A 21,331-nucleotide genomic window follows, 5' to 3' on the forward strand; every position below is an offset into this window, starting at 1 on the left:
AGCACGCTGCAATATGTGTTCCTCTTCTCTCTTAGTTGGTATGTGTCTGTATAAGTCCCTGTTCACACTGCGTTTCTGCAGTGCGTTCAGGGGTTGCGTGTGAATGCTTCTAAAAATGGGATTCGGGCCAATCTCCATTAAGACCATGGTCAGCTACATTTCTGTGCCCCTATGAAAACATGGACAATATAAGAAAAAAAAAGCATAAATGGAGTACAACTCTGTCAGTGTATATGCAGTTTATGGCCTGGTTTGGGGTTTGTCTAAGTCGTGTTTTTAGGACCCCCAAATGCATTGTAGGGTCGCAGCATGAACCCTGGTCCCCTCATAATGAGCCCCTCTTTGGAGCGAATACTCTCTTTCTGGCTATGAGCTGCAGACATTATAGTGCTGTCTACATCTTTCTCATCCATGTTCCCCATTTTTTCTAATAAACTGTGCATACATACCCTAATATGAAAATGGCCGCATGTGACTTTTTATTATGTGCTTTTTTTCCCTCTTTCACACGCAGCTACTCTTATTGTCTAGAAATATATTGCGACAGGGGAATTAGCAGACATTGCAGCTGTGTCCTATCTGCCATTTTGCTGTGGCGACCATATTAACATCACTGTATCGCCTCAGGCACTCTGTGTGTATGCTATAAAGCTTTTCACCAGCTCAGTATATTTTTATTACTTATATGAAGTAAATCTCTGTCAGTTTCTAAGAAAAGCAGAGAGGACGACAGAGAATAAGTGCGAGCTGTGCCTTCATTATGGAGAAGCACGGACACGTCACACAATATGGGCGGGAAAATAAACCGTTTGAGACTACGCGGGAAAGCTGCGTCATCACCGACACTCGGGAATTCAGTATTATGTACAATGTAGGACGAGCAGCAAAGCATGAACGATTCGGTATCGTGAAATGAACGACATTTATTCATGAACAGCATCTGTGCGGATCGCAGCGCTGCCCCATAGCTCAGCTGCTGAGCGGTCTACACTGCAGCTTGTCAGAGCTACACTGATCGCTGTGTGCGGAATTACAGCGAGTTCACACACCAGATCTAGACGCAGGCGCGGTGGCCAAGTGGTAAGGCGTCGGTCTCGTAAACCGAAGATCACGGGTTCGAACCCCGTCCGTGCCTACAACCTGACGCTTTTTTGTTTCCTGTATATTTATTATTGTGCTAATTAAAACTCGTATCAATTCAGCCGGAAAGTGAATTAAAGATAATTATATACTTGGATTTATCTTTTATGTGGGTGGAAAGAATTTGAATTCCCTTAGATCACATTTTCGTGTAATATAAGCCCAGCTTCTTGTATTGTGATGAATGTATGAGAATGGAGAGGAATAAATTACAGGATTTCACACCGGTTTTTCTACAGTAGTGCTACATTTTGCCTCTGACTGGTGAAGAAAGTGATATAAAATAAATATGGCTGCAGTTATTGGACACATGATGGGTCTCATATAAAAACAGTAAAAAATAGTGATGTTTCCCATATCAACCGGTCCATTTGTCACTACAGCCCGGTCCATTTATCACTACAGCCCGGCCTATTTATCATTACAAACGAGGTACATGGCGACACAGGCCGCCACACAGGCTGAGCAAGCATGGGGCAGACAGCGACACAGGCCGCCACACAGGATGCACAAGCATGGGGCAAACAGCAATGCAGAACGCCACACAAGCAGGTGCAAGCATGAGGCACACGGCGACGCAGGGCACCACAAAGGTTGTGCAAGCATGAGGCACACGGCGACACAGGCTGTCACGAGGCTGCACAAGCATGGACCACACGGCGATGCAGACTGCCACACAGGCAAGCATGGGGCACATGGCGACACAGGCAGCCACACAGGCAAGCAAGCATGGGGCACACGGCGACGCAGGCCGCCACACAAGCTGCGCAAGCACGGGGCATATGGTGACGCAGGCCGCCACACAGGCAAGCATGCATGGTGCACACGGCGACGTAGGCCACCACACAGGCTGAGCAAGCACGGGGCACACGGTGCCGCACTCCGCCACACAGGCAAGCATGCATTGGGTCACACGGCGACGTAGGCCGCCACACAGGTTGCACAAGCATGGGGCACACGGCAACGTAGGCCGCCACACAGGCTGAGCAAGCATGGGGCACACAACGACGCAGGCCACCACACAGGTTGCACAAGCATGGAACACATGGTGACCCAGGCTGCCACACAGGCTGCACAAACATGGGACACACAGTGACGCAGTCCGCCAAACAGGCTGCGCAAGTATGGGGCACACGGCCACGCAGGCTGCATGAGCAAAATACACTATGTGTCTTTGCTACAACGCTTAGTGAGGAAAGTGAATGGGTACGGTTACCGCGATTGTGACAAGAAAGTTGCAAAAAGTCGAATCTAGCCAGATTTTTTTTCGATTTGCTTGTCACCGCCCCATTAAAGTCGCAATATGACGCCATTCACCTGCATTACGCTGCAATGTAGCAGCTAACTTTGTCCGTACGACGCACGTGGCGGCCTGTGTCATCATGTAACCCCAGTTATTCCCATCTCATGAGGCGATGGGCTATTGATCGGATATTCCATCACCTCATGAGCATCACCGATCTCTCAATTTTCCTAATTTTGTTTCCTGTGTTATGGAGACCCTCTTTGTTTTAAGGAGAACTTTGAAATAGACAGCAAAGGGTCTTCACATTGCCAGTGAGATTCAAAATAAAATACTTCATCGATGAAGGAAGAGAGACAGAATACATGTGACATGCATTGTCAGCAGGTAGAGTCTTCCTCGTGTGGCAGCAAAGACTTGCCATATTTATTAGCTAGACAGAACAGAACTTCATTGTTACAGAAAACCGAAAAAGACTAATTAGTAACAAATTTCCCTTGGCTCAGCATAAACCTTCTTGTCAAGGACTTTTCAGGAAACAAGTATCTTAGTCAGACATTCCACAATGTAAAATTAGAAAACACTCAAGCACACTTCATACATAGCAAAAATATAAATTGTTTTTATCTAAATTAATAATGATATCTAGATAGTAAAAAAAATTAACCACAACAACTCCTCCCTTTTTATTATTTTACAAAACAATTTATTCATCAGCTACTTTCCCATGCTATAAAAGCCTGGAGGGGACGAATCTCGTTCACCAACAAATATCTTGCTTGTAAATCTCATCATATATGTTTATAGAAGAAGTGGCATTATATTTTGCAGGCCTGTGATGCTTAATCTTGTGTGTTTTCTTGCATAGTCTCTTAATAGCAAATATACTAATCCTGGCAACTATATACACTAGTAATATCAAAATCCCTATTTGTAGAATACCTTGTAGGATACCCATTAGCCATCCACCTATACCCTTGAACCAATTGACAGGATTAAGAAATGAGAAAGTGTCACTCCACCAGGAATCTTTGTTGACATGATGTTCTTGGAGCCACGCATTCCTCATTTCTCTAACTATCTCTATCTTGGTCTTTACCAGGAAATTTCCGGCAGGGTCTATGAAGTGGCAACAGGTAGGGCCTATTATCTGACACATCCCGCCCTCTCTAGCAGTCAAGTAATCTAGCACTATGGTGTGTTGGTTAGTAACTGCAATTAGTTGTTTCTGTACAATATTAGATGTATTGAGAATGTCAAGAATCTGGAAGATCTGGTCATCTAGATAATCAGTCGCTTCTACCAACTTATCCCACATTTGCATTATGAATGGGTAAATGAATAAGACACTAAAAAATTTGTTAACCACCCCCATTTCTACAAGATGTGGTTTACCATTTGGTCTGTGCTTGTCGTCTGCAGCTCGTCTGTACAGTGTGTAGCGGGATTGCTTTAATATCTACTCTTGTGTGTGGTACTATAAAAGTAGAAGGTGTCAGAAAGGCCAATGTGCAAACTCCTGTGAAATTGTTGGGTAACCACTTGTAAGCCTGATGTCCACATACAATATATAAACTCTTTGGTGCTCCAACCACAGTGTTGTTGAACAGACTAGCAATCCATTTAGATAACAAGGTAGTGCTTAATTGTTCCATAATTTTTCCCTGATACTGAGTGTCATTTGAGGTAAAACCTGATATTAGATTTTGCAAGGTAACATTTACACAATGAAGTTTAGGATTGAGAGTGGCATCAACCGCTATGCACTGCGTAGTAGTGGTAGCAGATCCATTACACTCTGAATAGTCAGCTGTAGAGAAAGGAAACCCTCTGGATTTTATCTGAATACAGTTGCAAGAGGTAAACTTCGGATAACAGGAGAGGTCGACACGACTGGTCGCCCAAGGCATTTCTGTCTGACTTAGAGGTGGACCACTCCTGTTAAACAACAACCATGGCTCAGTCACCCAAGCAGCTACAGTTAGACCTACAGCCTTCTTTTCCTTTGTTGTTCTTAATCTAATAGGAAAAGTGTAGTTACTTAAGTAAAACATTTCATTCAAAGTCACTGGAATAGCTAAATAAGGCATAGTATTGGAGGATATTGGACTATGGGTGCATATCCAACAGTTCTTAGGACGGTCATTAGAGTTCATGTCTTGGAGTAAGACTTGGTGATGCTTTATCAGTTTGTTATCCCAGTTCTCTTTAAGTACTTCATGGAGAGTTAGGGCAAAGGGTACAGTTGCTATCACCATAGTCCAAACGAACAGGGTCATCATCTTTGCTGCTGCTGGGGTTCAAAATCTTTTTACAATGGCTGGCGTGGATCCAAGTTTCCTTGCCTTGAAGCTTGACCGAAGTGGCAGTGGTTAACAGCACTTGGAATGGTTCACTGTATCTGGGCTCCAGTGGTCTCCTCATATGTCTCTTTACCACGACCCAGTCTCCTGGTACCAAAGTGTGAGTGCCGCTGAGGCAATTGGGGTCTGGGATAGAGGAAAGAACACGATTATGAGTAACAGTCAAATGTTTATGCAACTCCAGAACATATTCAGTGAGAGAACCATAGGAGGCCTGCAGCTGCTGTGGGAAATACAACCCTGTCTTAGGGACACTACCAAACAGTATTTCATATGGGGACAGCTTCTCCCTCCCCCTTGGGGCGGTCCTCACTGAATACAATGCTATGGGCAAACAATCTACCCAGGACAAGTGTGTTTCTTCCATGTACTTTTGAATTTTTAGTTTCAAGGTACCATTGAGACGTTCCACCTTCCCACTACTTTGTGGATGATAGGGAACATGGAAAGCCTGTTCTATCCCAAGAGTGACCATGATTTGTTTCATTATTTCCCCAGTAAAGTGGGTTCCTCTGTCACTTTCTATAGTTTCGGGCACCCCATATCTACAAACCACTTCACTGATCAATTTTTTAGCAGTAGTTTTTGTGTTTGCTTTAGTCACCGCCCAAGCTTCTGGCCACCCAGAGAAAAGGTCAATGCATACCAGGGCGTATTCATAATTACCCACCTTAGGTAGCTGTATGTAGTCCACCTGCAGTCTCTGAAATGGGTAATCTGGTTTTGGTGTGCATTTTCGTGGGACTCGAATAGGCCTACCAGGGTTATGTTTTGCACAAACTAGACATTCTTGAACATACTTTGCAGCCGTATTCGGGAACCCTCGGGCACACCAGTTTTGTAGCACCACTGCACACATAACACCCTTTGAGTTATGCACCGGAGAATGTGCAAGGGCAGCCATCATGGGGAACAGGCAGCGTGGAAGGCAAATACGTTTGTTTACCTGCCATACCCCTGACACTGACTGTACGGCGCCAGCTTTGACCCATGCATTCTGCTCGTGGGGGGGAGCCTGGGTCTGGAAGACCTGCAGTAGTTCGAGGTCCACGGTCTCTGGGACCGGTGCAGGGGATGTCTCCTTATTTGAAAGGGGGCTTCCTGCACTCCCTGACTCTGAGTCTCCTGGGGTTCCCGCACTTGCGATAGCCAGTATCTCTGTCAGAGGTAATCGTGCTGCTTCCTTAGCCGCCTGGTCGGCCAAAGCATTCCCTACTGCAAGGGGAGTTTGTTCCCGAGTGTGTGCTGACAATTTGACTATGGCTGCCCTTCAGGGAAGGGTGAGTGCTGTGAGTAGCTGCTGTACCGCTTGCGCATTCCTTATAGGTTTGCCAGCAGAGGTCAAGAAATTACGGCTTCGCCAAATGGCGCCAAAGTCATGTGCAACACCATAAGCATATTGCGAGTCAGAAAATACATTAATTTCTTTACCTTTTCCCAGATGCTGCAGCGAGTGCTTTAAGCTCTGCCTCTTGCGCAGAGCAGCTGGAGGGGAGTGGTTCTTGTATCACTGCCTTACCATTGTGGACTACTGCATACCCGGTGATGAATCGTCCTTGTTCACTGTCCCAAGCTCTGGAACCATCTACAAAATACTCAGCAGAGGGGTTAGTGAGTGGCACATCAGTAATATTTGCCAAGCCCTTTATTTCAGCTTCCATCAATGCCTGACAATCATGTTCATGTGCCATATCAAACTGAGCTTCCTCATCTGCTAATTTGAAAAACAGGGACAAATCTTGGCTCATGGTCTCTCCCTCTTCCCCATCCTGATACTTTCCCCCCTTTTCTAAATCCACTGGTAGTAGTGTAGCTGGATTTAGAACATTACAGCGTTTGATAGTTATATGGGGAGGTGTAAGGAGTGAGACTTCATATTTTGTCAACCTTGATGCTGAGAGGTGACGGGTCTGAGCCTGTTGAAGTATTTCAGATACAGCATGAGGAGCTTGAAGTGTGAGTGGGCTTCCTAACACGATGTCCTTTGTCTTTTTAACAAGTTCTGAAGCAGCTGCCACAGCTCTAACACAAGCAGGAGAACCCATAATGACTGGATCAAGGGTTACAGAGTAATACCCTAGAGGGCGCTGACTACCACCATGTTCTTGGGTAAGGACACCAGACGCATGTCCAGCCTGTTCATGGCAGTACAAAGTAAAAAACTTGTCATAATTCGGTATACCTAGAGCTGGTGAGGTAGAAACAGTGAGCTTGAGGGTGTGAAATGCATCAATAGCCTCAGAATTAATGGTGAAAGGCTCAGCTTTGAGGCATTGAAACAATGGGGCCATAATACTAGAGGCATTTCGTATCCAGAGACGGCAGTACTGGACTAGGCCCAAGAATGCTCGAAGGGACTTTGTAGATCTTGGAAGGGGTATTTTTAGTATAGCCTCAATCCTCCCTGGGCTGAGATGCTTAATGCCCGGAGACAGGCAATGCCCAAGGAAAGTGACTGTGGACTTGCACAATTGGAGTTTATCTTTTGAAGCTTTGCACCCATTTTCTGCTAAGAATATCAGCAGAGATTGAAATTCATTTGGCATATCTGGTCAGTGGTGCAGCAAAGGAGAAGGTCATCCACATATTGTAAGAGTATGGTGGATGAATCAAAGGGGCACCAGTTATCGAGTACAGTCTTCAGGGATGTGGAAAATAAGGAAGGGGAGTTAGCAGCACCCTGAGGAAGGACTGCCCGTGCATACTGAGCACCTCTGTGGGTGAAGGCAAAATAAGAGGTACACTCCATGGACAAGAAGACAGAGAAAAAAGTATTGGCCAGATCAATCACTGTGAAACAGGTGGCTGTGGAGGGGACCTGATTCAGGAGAGTATGGGGGTTGGGTACAAGTGGAGTATCCACTATAGTTACTGCATTAACTGCCCTAAGATCATGTACCATACGATAGGCTACTGGTTGTCCAGGTGGGGTTTTCTTTTTGACTGGGTACAGGGGAGTGTTAAATGGGGAGGTTATAAGAATAACTAGACCTCTTGACAAAGCTCCTGGACATTCTCATATATTGCTGCATCCTGAGCAGCACTTAAAGATACTGCTTTATACAGGGGGGGTGGGCACTTGGTTTAAGTTTTACAGTCACCGGAGGGATGGGTAGTTTTCCCACATCAAGTTTGCTACATGCCACAATTCACTGGGTATATCCTCAAGCCAAACAGAATGGGAATGAGGTTTAGAGTCTGTATTGTCTAGAACTGTGGGAATTGTTAGGGATAGAAGACTACACAATGTGTCGTCATCCAGGGGGGTGGTCATCTTGGGGCCGTTTGGAGTGAATTCTATGCAGGCCCCAATTTTCTGCAACACATCTGTTCCTAACAAATTAAAATGCACATCAGGGGAAACTAAAACCTGGCTTACAATTGAAATTGAGTCATGCAAATTTAACTGGAGAGGATGAGTCATCTGTAATTTAGTAAGTCGTCCCTCTACCCCTTCACAAGCCACATAGTCAAGGGACAAAATGTCCTCTGGAACATGTTCTTGCATTAATACTGTACGGGCTGCTCCAGTGTCTACCATGAATGAAATAGTTTGTCTCTCCCCCAGGGACATGGGGACAATGAGTATGGGTCCCTGGGGGGTGACAACGGGGCAGAGGGAGACATCTGGATTGCCAGTTTCCTACGGAGGGGGCTGGGCAGTGGCTGTTGATTTTGCGGGACATTTGATGGATAGATGTCCTTTTTGCCGGCAAGACCAACATTCTACATTGCTGTAATCTCTATTTCCTCCTTGGTGGTTACTTCCTCCTCTCCCCCCCCATCTTCCCTTCCTGGGTTGCACAGGAGCCAAGTTAACCCTTTTCTTTGACATGCTTTCTAGTTCAGCACCTCGGGCTATTTCCTTTAAATCAACCCATTGCATAGTGCGCCACTCCGGGCGACTAGTGCGTAATGCAGTCTGAACCGTAGGTTTAAGACCTTTCATAAAACACTGCAACAATAATCTGCGATCCTTATCATCATTATGCTCATATCCAAAATCCAACCATGTTTGTTCTAATACAGGGGCATATTCTGAGACTGACTGAGCCTTATCCTGTACTACAGTTTGTAACAGGTCTTGTTTTTTATCCTGCTCTGCCCGTGCCCAGTTTTGCATCCTTTGTATAAACACCCAACCTGACTCTGATGTATTTTTAATGGCTGGTTCCTGGCCTGGCAGCATCTGAGTAATTTCCATAAGTAAGGGGTCACTGCCTTCCTGCAGTATGACAGAAACTAGATCATCCCATGTGGCCCAATATGCCTCCTGAACACCCTGTAGGCGCATTCTAAATGTTAAGGTTTTTTTTCGGGGATCTGGGAGCTGTTTAGCGAGGGCAATAAGTTCACTGGGGGACCAAGGCCGATATGGTTCTATTGGCCATACGTGGGGTGGATCGTGTACCTGAACATTATCAACCATCCTAGGAGGTTGAAACTGTACATGACTAGTGGTCCTCATAGGGAACAGAGGCACCCTGGGTGTTGTCCCTTGGTGTGAAGACCCACAGGACCTGCAACAATTAACCCCAGGTGGATTCTGATGACCACAATGTCTGCAAGTCCATGCCATTGACCCAGCATAAGGCAGGGGTGCGGAAGGGGGTTCAGAATTTACGTCAGGTACAGAGACTACAGGGGTTTGAGAGTTTTTCAAACTATCATAGATTACATAGACAGTTCCATGCCTGGTTTCTTCTGATTTATGTTCACTCATTGAGAGACGTTTTGCTACTTCTAACCACATCCTAGCCTGCTCTAGTTTGTTTTTATCTTTCAACCATCCTTCCCAATTGCAGATATATTTCTCCCATTCCTTCTCCTCCAAATTTCCCCACTTTCACATACCAAATTTCCTCAATATTATTTCACATCCCTCTACTGCTTCTTTCCCTTTCAATCTCTCCACTATCTCACATGCTGGAACTGGGGCCACGCCCTTTAGGTTAGTCAATTCCTTACTGTTGCCAGTCCCCATGACTGCAACCACTGTGCCAGAGTTACCACAGAACTCTCTTCAGTACACCTAGAGCCTCTCAGACTCTAAATTTGATCCCGTGCCAGTCTCCTCTGATCCTCGAAAGACGGATCTGATCCTGTCCCAGTCTCCTCTGAGCCTCGGAAGACGGATCTTTAAGGAAGTACTAACACAGATTTTCCAGCTCTGTGAGCTAGGGAGATTCTTACAGCCAAACAAATAACAATACCAAGCCTACTGCTCCACTTACTATTGCAATTATTTCTACATGATCCCAGTTCAAAGGTTTTCCTTCTACACCTTGTAAAGGCACTGCATGACAATTATATCTGCAATAAGTGTTACTTTTTATACTATATGTTTCCCAGTCTGGGTATACAGGCTAAGCAAGAACTTCAGCTACTATGATTTTCCCTCTCTTGAGCTTACACAAAACAGAACACAGACACTGAGGACAAAAAATCTGATTCATCAAAAACGACTTAACAATACGTCAATCATTCATCTAAAAAACACATTGAAACATATAAGACAACAAATTCAATCACTGGCAAGGGTTCAAAAATGATTGTCTTGTTAGGACCACCAATTACCCATCCTGGAGCCCTCTAGGTAGTACTGAATTAGTAGTAATACAAGGGATTACTTACCGCAGATTTCATTCAGTAACTCCCAGAGAGATCCTTGTTGATGGGTCCAGAGGAGGTCTGGTTATGACAATCCCAGGTTTCAGGCACCATGTACTGTTATGGAGACCCTCTTTGTTTTAAGGAGAACTTTGGAATAGACAGCAAAGGGTCTTCACATTGCCAGTGAGATTCAAATTAAGATACTTCATCGATGAAGGAAGAGAGACAGAATACATGTGACATATATTGTCAGCAGGTAGAGTCTTCCTCGTGTGGCAGCAAAGACTCGCCATATTTATTAGCTAGACAGAACAGAACTTCATTGTTACAGAAAACCGAAATAGACTTATTAGTAACAAATTTCCCTTGGCTCAGCGTAAACCTTCTTGTCAAGGACTTTTCAGGAAACAAGTATCTTAGTCAGACATTCCACAATGTAAAATTAGAAAACACTCAAGCAGACTTCATACATAGCAAAAATATAAATTGTTTTTATCTAAATTAATAATGATATCTATATATTAAAAAAATTAACTACAACACCTGACCCCACTATAACATTATAATAAGTACAAAATGAGTTAAGGGGATTGTCCAGTGAAAAGTTATCACTATTCACCACTGGGACCCACACCGATTGGAAGAATGAGGAATTTTTAACCTTGACAGGGAACTATTATCCCTGATACAAAATGGCGCGACAGGTCGGACAACCAAATGCGGCTCCATTCATTTTCTATGGGGCTGCCGGATAAAGCTGAACACAGCGCTCAGCAGTTCCACAGGGCGAGAATGCACGCTGCCGCTCCTTTCTAACGGGATACTTTTTATGTCCGTTCTTTAGAACAGATCAAAAAAATCCTGCATGCAGCACTTTTTATTCCGTTTAAAAAAAAACAACCCAAGAAACAACCCAAGACAGACCCATAAGCATTTTGTAACAGATTCTATAGATCACTTACTCCAAACTGAATATCCAAATAGGCATGTGAGCAGACCCAAAGAGGAGAGAGCGGTGAAGTCATTTATTTCAGAGTGTGATCATTTTGTTCACTGTGAATTGATGGATGAAACATGTAAGGGTCGATGTGCAGCACTTAACAATGGTCGTTTAATTCCCTGTTTACACAGGCGGATAGCGCTCCCGATGTGCACTAAATGATCTGTTATAAATTGTTCAGTGCACACAGAATGCCACCAGTGGTATAACTAGAGTCCTATGGGCCACAGGCCACAATCTGGATCTGGGCCCCCAACCTTCTCACCCCACCAACATGTTCATCAGATACATGAGCCCCAGTGGTATTGCCAGAGCCTAAAAAGGCATATGTGCTTGCCCCCTTTAAATAACAATAAAAAATATCTCACAGAAATCGCAGCAATAACATTATTTTCTAAGTAATACATCTAAATAATAGTCATATAGTTACCAAGTATTATCAGCACTAAACTGTTACTAAGCGAGGTTCACTATACCCAGACCAATATCACAACATAAGGGCAAAATAATGCTGCCATACCATGACCATATATTACCATCACACTGAATATAACCGCCATCCTGTAACTAAACAAAACTCGTTATACCAAGACCAATGTACCAATAATACTACATAAAAGTGACAAATATTGCCACATAACACAAAGACAACATATTACCAGAATATACTGTACAGTGGTGTCCAAATAATACCACCATACTGATCATTAGGAAAAACCACAGAACTAACACTAATATCACCAGTGATATTATACACAGGAGGTCTGCAGATAATATATAGTGATATATAGTGTATGTGTATAGGTAATACAGTGGCCACCAGTGACCATTATATACAGGAGCTCTGTAGATAAATAGTGTAAGTGTACAGGTAATACATTGGTTCCCTGTGACATTATACACAAGAGCTCGACTGATGGTACATAGTGTAAGTTCACAAGTAATATAGTTACCAGCAGGAGCTCTGTGTATAGTGTACAGGTAATATAGGGATCACCGGTGACATTATACACAGGAGGTCTGTATATAGTGTCAGTGTACAGGTAATATAGGGATCACCAGTGACATCATACTCGGGAGCTCTGTATATAGTGTCAGTGTACAGGTAATACAAGGATCACCGGTGACATTATACACAGGAGCTCTGTATATAGTGTCAGTGTACAGGTAATATAGGGATCACCAGTGACATCATACACAGGAGCTCTGTATATAGTGTCAGTGTACAGGTAATACAGGGATCACCGGTGACATTATACACAGGAGCTCTGTATATAGTGTCAGTGTACAGGTAATATAGGGATCACCAGTGACATCATACACAGGAACTCTGTATATAGTGTCAGTGTACAGGTAATACAGGGATCACCGGTGACATTATACACAGGAGCTCTGTATATAGTGTCAGTGTACAGGTAATATAGGGATCACCAGTGACATCATACACAGGAGCTCTGTATATAGTGTCAGTGTACAGGTAATACAGGGATCACCGGTGACATTATACACAGGAGCTCTGTATATAGTGTCAGTGTACAGGTAATATAGGGATCACCGGTGACATTATACACAGGAGCTCTGTATATAGTGTCAGTGTACAGGTAATATAGGGATCACCAGTGACATCATACACAGGAGCTCTGTATATAGTGTCAGTGTACAGGTAATACAGGGATCACCAGTGGCATTATACACAGGAGTTCTGTTTATAGTGTCTGTGAACAGGTAATACAGTGATCACCAGTGATGGTTATACACAGTAGTTCTGTAGATAGGGTATAGTGTAAGGGTACATGTAAATCCTTTGATTTACCTAGTGACGTCTCCAATTGAAGTAATACATTTTCCTCTTCATTCAGTTGAGACCAATATAATGTCTTCCAACCACAACTCGTCTCTGCAAAATTTAAAGGGAACCTGTCACCAGGTTTGTCCCATATGATGTAAGGCCACCACCTTTCAGTCCTGATATACAGCATTCTAATATGCTGTACATATGCCCAAATCCGGCCTGCAATAAAATAAATATATTTTTTATAATACTCACCTACGGGGCAGTCAGGTCTGATGGGTGTCGCAGTCTTGGTCCAGTGCCTCCTCTTCTTGTGATGTTGTCCTTCTTTTGTGCTTCGTGTGGATGACGTGTCATACGTCATCCACACAGTGTCTCCGGCGTTGCACTCCTGCACAGGCGTACTTCTTTCTGCCCTGTCGAGGGCAGAGCAAAGTACTGTAGTGTGCATGTGCCGGAAAAGGCCAAAGAGCCTCGGTGCATGCGCACTGCATTACTTTACTCTGCCCTGGTCAGGGCTGAGAAGTACACCTGCACAGGAGCGCGATGCCGGGGAACACTATGTGGATTATGTAAAACGCGTCATCCACACAAAGCACAAAAGGAAGACGGCATTGCAAGAAGAGGAGGCACAGGACCAAGACAGCGACGCCCATCGGACCTGACTGCCCCGTAGGTAAGTAAAATAGAATGTCTTTTTCTTGTCTTGCATTCCGGATTGGGGGCATATACACAGCATTATAGAATGCTGTATATGAGGGCTCAAAGGTGGTGGCCTTACCTCATATGGGATAAACCTGGTGACAGGTTCCCTTTAATACACAGACATCTATGGCTGATCGCTTCTCGAGCATCCTCCCCACTTTTCCAATATTTGTACACTGTGTTGAATGAAGAAGAAAAGTACCATTGTGCTGTGCTGGAGTCCTACACTATGACGCTACCTCTCTTTTGCCCCCTCCACCTCCCACACACACTAACATCAACTCCAAAAATAAATAGAATGCAGCAGTGATGTCCTCATTTTGACCACCCTCACAAAAGAAATGTTCTCCCTTATGCCCCCCATACCGTATTAATGCATATGTTCTCTTTTGTGACGCATTACAGTTGTACTGCCCCCATTTTGGCCACTTAAGGTATGGGGCCACAATGAGAGACATTATTAATGTATGGGGCATCAACAGTGGACATTAGTATGGGGCCACAATGAGAGGCATTATTAATGTATAGGTCCACAATGGATAACATTATTAATGTACCCTTTTGTTGTCTCATAGATTTATAATGTCCTCCATTGTGACCCCATCCACTTATAATGTCCCCTGCTTTGACCTGATACATTACTAATTTCCACCACTGTGTCTCATACTCTAATAATGTTCCCCATTGTCGCCCAATATACTTATAATGTCCTCCATTCTGGACAATATACTTATAGTGTCCCCAATTTGGCCTCATAAATTCTGGCCTCATAAATGTCCCCCAGAATGGGAGACCTAATAAGTGTATGGGGATCAGAACGTCCCCACATACTTACACTTACATAGAAAGTAAAACAAAAACAACCATGCTTCTTACCTGTTTATGCTCCCATGACAAGTGACTCCTCCTTTCTCCTGATCCTTCATCTTTGGCACAGGTGGCGCAATGTAGTGACGTCATTGTGTCGCCTGTGATGTGCCAGCATCAGCTCCTGGCCTCTGATAGGCCGATAGATAATATAGGTTTAGCCCTGCATGGTGCCAATGGCTCTCTGAACAAAAATCTTTTTCGACTAAATCTGCATCCAAGGAAGGACATCCGGTTGATGATAGCGTCAGTAGGCCTCCCGGCGCTTTGGGCTTGGTCGCACCCTCTGCAACCATGATCGTTACACCCTTGGCTCCCACTGTTCTCAGCAACGTGAGTCCTGTTTACCCAGGGTGATGTTCTGCCGTGCCGAGAATGATCATTTGTAAGCCTAACGAATAAGCGTTTTGCTCGTTCATGATTGGCAGCCTGTTTACACTGCAAGATTATTGCAAACGAGTGTCCCTAGGAATGCTCACAATAATCTTGCAGTGTAAATGCCCCTATAGTTTATAGTCTGGTCTAAGGTTTGAATTTAGTTAGGGGTCCTTTATATAATCCACACCCTTCATACAATCTTCTCCGATTTTTGGTTTGACCTGCTGCTTGCATATCATCCTGTGAAATGATCTCCCAGCTTGACATCTCTGTAAGTGGCTCCTGAGAAGATTTTTATTGTCTGTCCTGCACAATAGCAGAAATTACTGACCCTCTCCAATGGTTGTGTTAGGCTGCATGCCCACTATGCGTTTTTCAAGCATTTTTGCTGCTGAATTTCTGCAGCGAAAACGCTTAAAAAATGCTTGGTAATACGTTCCCCATGGCCCCCAATGAGAATCCGCATATGCTATGCACATGCTGCGGAAATTTCCGCTGCGGATTATCATTGCCGAAAAATACGCAGCAAGCCCATTAATTTTGCGGACACGCAGCGTAATTGCCGCCATTGACTTGCATTGAAACGCTTAATATCCGTGTCAGCACATTTGCACACACGGATATTAAGCGTTTCTATGTGCGGATGGTACCCGGGTTTGGAGAAGATGAGACTCTCCTCCAGACCCAGGTACCACAGAACCTGTTAAAAAAAGAATTTAAAATAAAAAATAAAGATTATACTTACCTTCCGATGTCCTCCCGGTGTTTTCTCCCCTCCGTCTGGTCTGCTGTATGGGTCGCGGTATTGTGAAGGACCTGCCATGACGTCATTGAGTCATGTGACCTGACACATGACTCAATGACGTCACCGCAGGTCCTTCACAACACCGCGAGCCGCCCAAGACACCGGACGGAGGGGAGAAAACACCGGGAGGACATCGGAAGGTGAGTATAATTTTTATTTTTTAACATTCTTATTCTTTTTTTAACTAACTTGGTAACACTACTATAAATCCATGCCGATTGCATGGATTTATATAGTGTGAACAAGTTGTCAAGCACTTTTTCAAGTGATGCTAAAATCGCTTGGAAAAGCGCTTGATAACCCGCATGCAGAAATGCATACAAAAACGCTTGACAAACGCTTCTACCTGGTGGGAAAAACGCATGTAAAAACCGCATGCGTTTTTCCTGCCAGGGAGAAGCGGAAAAAATATGCAGCATTTCTGCATCGTGGGCACATAGCCTTAAAGTAGGTATCCGGGTTTGCCACGAAAGTCTGCAATTACTTTATGTGACAGCAGACTTGCAAATCCTCACAGCACGCTGTCAGGATTCTCCAGTGCCGGCGGCGATACCGGGCAATCATGTGACAACAAGTATGCGATATGCATACTTCTGTCCCCAATCCGACTGAGCGAGGACGGACACGTCTATTCGGAATGTGGCACCAGATAATCCTGACAGCGCGTGCTGCGAGGATTCACAAGTCTGCAGTCACATATAGTGACAAACCTGGACAACCCCTTTTAATGTATGTGACCATCAGCTCTGGCATAATGTTTAATGTATGTGACCATCAGCTCTGGCACTAAGTGAACATTCCAAGAGGCAATCAAAAGAGCAGCAGGGGGCGCCATGATGATTATATAACAGTAATTTCTAGACAAGTGCTTTTTTTTTTTTTAATAATTCCAATTGAAAAATAGTTGTTTTGATGACATGTTGGAAAAGTGTGTACATCTACCAAGGGCACGGAGTGATGGTAGAGCAGTACAATATGGAGCAGTACCTCTGTGAATTTATGATATCATCAATAAAATGTACAGTAGCTCCCTAACACCAGTAGCACTCATGCAGCCCCACATAAGGACACTGCCATCACCATGTTTTACTGTAACCGCCATGCACTTTTCTTTGTTCTCCTCACCTTTTAGATGCCATACTGTTTTTAAGCCATCAGTTCCAAAAACATTTATCTTGGTTTCATCAATCTAGAGCAATGGTCTCCAAACTTTATGACTTTAAGAGCCATATTCAGCTCTGAGAGAGGGTCGCGAGCCACATCCGCCCCTCTCACAGTAGTGACAACCAAAGCCCATATTACGGGTATAATGATAATCAAAGCTTTTCCACATAAATCAACCTGAAGCAGTATACCAAGATCCAGGGGTTTCCACAACACCACCATTAAGTATTCTCCCATCAAGCACTCCCAACACACTGTCACATCAAGCTTCAAGCACTTACTCTGACACCCGCGTACAATACTTACATTACCTCTAAACCCCTAAGACTAGTGTATGTGCATCCAGATCTGCTCCTCTGTGCAGGGCTGCTCACAAAATTCACCATTTTAAGATGTGCACTTCCTGTTTGCTAGATCTGGAACTAATGCACCAAGCTGGCAGACAGCCGCGAGCCACACATCATGAGACCGCGAGCCACATGTGGCTCCCGAGCTACAGGTTGGGGATCCCAGATCTAGAGTATAAGTCCCAGTAGTCTTCATATTTTTCATTTATGCTGAGCATCGTATATATAGTCATGACCAAAAGTATTGGCACCCTTGAAATTGCTCCAGAAAAGGAAGTATTTCTCCCAGAAAAGTATTGCAATTACATGTTTTGTTATACACATGTTTATTTCCTTTGTGTATTGGAACAACAGAAAAAAAACTGAGAAAAAAGTCAAATTGGACATAATTTCACACAAAACCCCCAAAATGGGTAGGACAAAATTGTTGGCACCATTCTAAAATTGTGGGTAAACAACTCTGTTTCAAGCGTGGAAAGTGGTAGTGTTTCTTACACCAGAAATGTTACTCCAATTCATGACTGGTGTAAGATTTATGTCGAGTTCAATGTTGCATCACTCACAACGCAATGGGGGCAGTTTACATAGTAGATAAGACATGACAGGTTCCCATTAATGAATCGCAGCCTATGAGTGTGGTTTCATATGTCCTCTTTTAGTCTGAAAAAATTTCCCCATTTAAGTAAATGAGCCTGCTAAAAATCAGACATCTCACGGATAACATCCTAGTTGCAACCATTTTTCACTGACTTGCTAGGACAATCTTTGGAAACCTCAATCAGTTCTTTTATTTTCTCCAACTAGAAAAGAGGATTAAACATGAAGGGTAAAAACTGACACATGGACCAAAAATGCTGAAAATCAGATCCAGTTTATTCACGTACGAAAAAAAAACCCTGACATTTAAATCCGGCCTATTCCACATATTAAAATGAAGTTAAATACATTTTAAGAATACAGTTATATGAAAAAGTTTGGGCACCCCTATTAATCTTAAGCTTAATGTTTTATAAAAATTGGTGTTTTTGCAACAGCTATTTCAGTTTGATATATGTAATAACTGTTGGACACAGTAATGTTTCTGCCTTGAAATGAGGTTTATTGTACTAACAGAAAATGTGCAATCTGCATTCAAACAAAATTTGACAGGTGCATAAGTATGAGCACCTCACCAGAAAAGTGACATTAATATTTAGTAGATCCTCCTTTTGCAAAAATAACAGCCTCTAGTCGCTTCCTGTAGCTTTTAATGAGTTCCTGGATCCTGGATGAAGGTATTTTTGACCATTCCTCTTTACAAAACAATTCCAGTTCAGTTAAGTTTGATGGTCGCCGAGCATGGACAGCCCTCTTCAAATGATCCCACAGATGTTCAATGATATTCAGGTCTGGGGACTGGGATGGCCATTCCAGAACATTGTAATTGTTCCTCTGCATGAATGCCTGAGTAGATTTGGAGCGGTGTTTTGGATCATTGTCTTGCTGAAAGATCCATCCCCTGCGTAACTTCAACTTTATCATTGATTCTTGAACATTATTGTCAAGAATCTGCTGATACTGAGTGGAATCCATGAGTCCCTCAACTTTAACAAGATTCCCGGTGCCGGCATTGGCCACACAGCCCCAAAGCATGATGGAACCTCCACCAAATTTTACTGTGGGTAGCAAGTGTTTTTCTTGGAATGCTGTGTTTTTTTGCCGCCATGCATAATGCCTTTTTGTATGACCAAACAACTCAATCTTGGTTTCATCAGTCCACAGGACCTTCTTCCAAAAAGAAATTGGCTTCTCCAAATGTGCTTTTGCATACCTCAGCCGACTCTGTTTGTGGCGTGCTTGCAGAAATGGCTTCTTTCGCATCACGCTCCCATACAGCTTCTCCTTGTGCAAAGTGCGTTGTATAGTTGACCGACGCACAGTGACACCATCTGCAGCAAGTTGATGCTGCAGCTCTCTGGAGGTGGTCTGAGGATTGTCCTTAACTGATCTCACCATTCTTCTTCTCTGTCTTTCTGATGTTTTTCTTGGCCTGCCACTTCTGGCCTTAACAAGAACAGTCCCTGTGTCCTTCCATTTCCTTACTATGTTCCTCACAGTGGAAACTGACAGGTTAAATCTCTGAGACAGCTTTTTGTATCCTTCCCCTGAACAACTATGTTGAATAATCTTTGTTTTCAGATCATTTGACAGTTGTTTTGAGGAGCCCATGATGCCACTCTTCAGAGGAGATTCAAACAGGAGAACAACTTGCAAGTGGCCACTTTAAGTAGTTTTTCTCATGCTTGCATACACCTGGCTATGAAGTTCAAAGCTCAATGAGGTTACAAAACCAAAAAAAGTGCTTTAGTAAGTCAGTAAAAAGTAGGCAGGAGTATTTAAAACAAGAAAATGATAAGGGTGCCCATACTTATGCACCTGTCAAATTTTGTTTGAATGCAGATTGCACATTTTCTGTTAGTACAATAAACCTCATTTCAACGCAGAAACATTACTGTGTCCAACAGTTATTACATATATCAAACTGAAATAGCTGTTGCAAAAACACCAATTTTTATAAAACATTAAAACATTAAGCTTAAGATTAAAAGGGGTGCCCAAACTTTTTCATATAGCTGTAATTCAAACTCATATGCAGAAGCGAATACTGTTCAAAATCTATCCCATTACTTATTGTTTAACCCCTTTTAGAACGTGTTCTATTTTGGACTTCACAGCACTATGATTTTTTTTTTTTCTCATCGCATTTTATTATTTTTCAATTATCATACCCATATGAGGGCTTCTTTTTTCACCACAAGTCGTTATTTTCAATGTTATCATTTGGGGATAAGTTTTGCTTTTTTTTATTAAATAAAAAGAAACAGCAATTCGGCCTTTGTTGTTTTATGTTTAAAATTTTGCACTGTTCGCCATGTAATAAAATATTTTTTTTTCAGCAGGTAAGTATTATTATGGCAATGCTATATTTATATGTTTTTTTCTTACTTCCTTTCCACAACAAATTCACTTTTAAAGACCGTATTTCATTTGTCGTTCTGTATTTCAAGAGCTATAACTTTTTTTGTTTTTCCATGCCAGATCTTGTTGTTTTTTTTTCCTTCAGACGAGTTGACATTTTCATTGTTAAAATTGTTGGGGAAATATTGTAAGAATTTTTGATAATTTTTCATTTTGTTTTTTTTTGGGGGAGCAGGGTAAACAAAAAAACAGGAATTCTGCCATAATTATTTATTTACAGTATAAGGTATTCACTGTGTGAATTAAATAATGTTATGAACTGCGTCGGTTATCATAACCTCAGAATGGATAATATTATTCTACATTTATAAATGTATTTCTTTTCCATTTCCTTTTTGAAATTTAACATAATCTTGGGAACCTTTCGTTTAAATTGCTTAATTTTTTTTGTGATTTTTTTTTACTTTTAATTTATAATTTTCTTGTTACTTGAATTATAAAATTGTAAAAAATTAATAAAACAAATTGTGCTTACATTATCCTTGTGATTTTATATTGAGCACATGTAGGTTAGTTGCATAAAATAATATTTGGCTTTTTATTTACATACTTCATTCCACAAGGCATCACATATGATTCTTTATATGAAATGTTCCTAGCTGTAATCTTAGTTCCTACTGTGACAACAGAAATGAACAAGGGAGGGCAGCAAAAGCACGCTTGGTGTGAAAGGATTGTACTAATTCTTCGCACCAACGGTATAAAGCAGGGAAACAGAGGAACCATAAACATGCATAATGTTGTGCTTACTGTGGGTACCTATTTAGCTAGGTACTCAGTAAAATAAACAAAAAATCTGAATTTCTTGGGGGAAAAAAAAAAGAGTTGATGTTATATTTAACCATTGCTTTTATAATTGGTTATATTTGCTCACCAGGTGACAACCAATAAACGTG

At 42.7% G+C, this 21,331-nt stretch overlaps 1 non-coding gene across 1 annotated transcript; it reads left to right on the forward strand.

Moving 5' to 3' along the window:
• The first annotated feature begins 1,063 nt into the window (after window positions 1–1,063).
• Window positions 1,064–1,135, forward strand: TRNAT-CGU (transfer RNA threonine (anticodon CGU)). The gene has a single exon. It is a non-coding gene; the product is annotated as a tRNA-Thr (tRNA).
• The last annotated feature ends 20,196 nt before the right edge of the window (window positions 1,136–21,331 follow it).

This window comes from Phyllobates terribilis, unplaced genomic scaffold (assembly GCF_046119375.1).
Source record: "Phyllobates terribilis strain yellow unplaced genomic scaffold, ASM4611937v1 Scaffold_9__5_contigs__length_417890890, whole genome shotgun sequence".
Lineage (NCBI taxonomy): Eukaryota > Metazoa > Chordata > Amphibia > Anura > Dendrobatidae > Phyllobates > Phyllobates terribilis.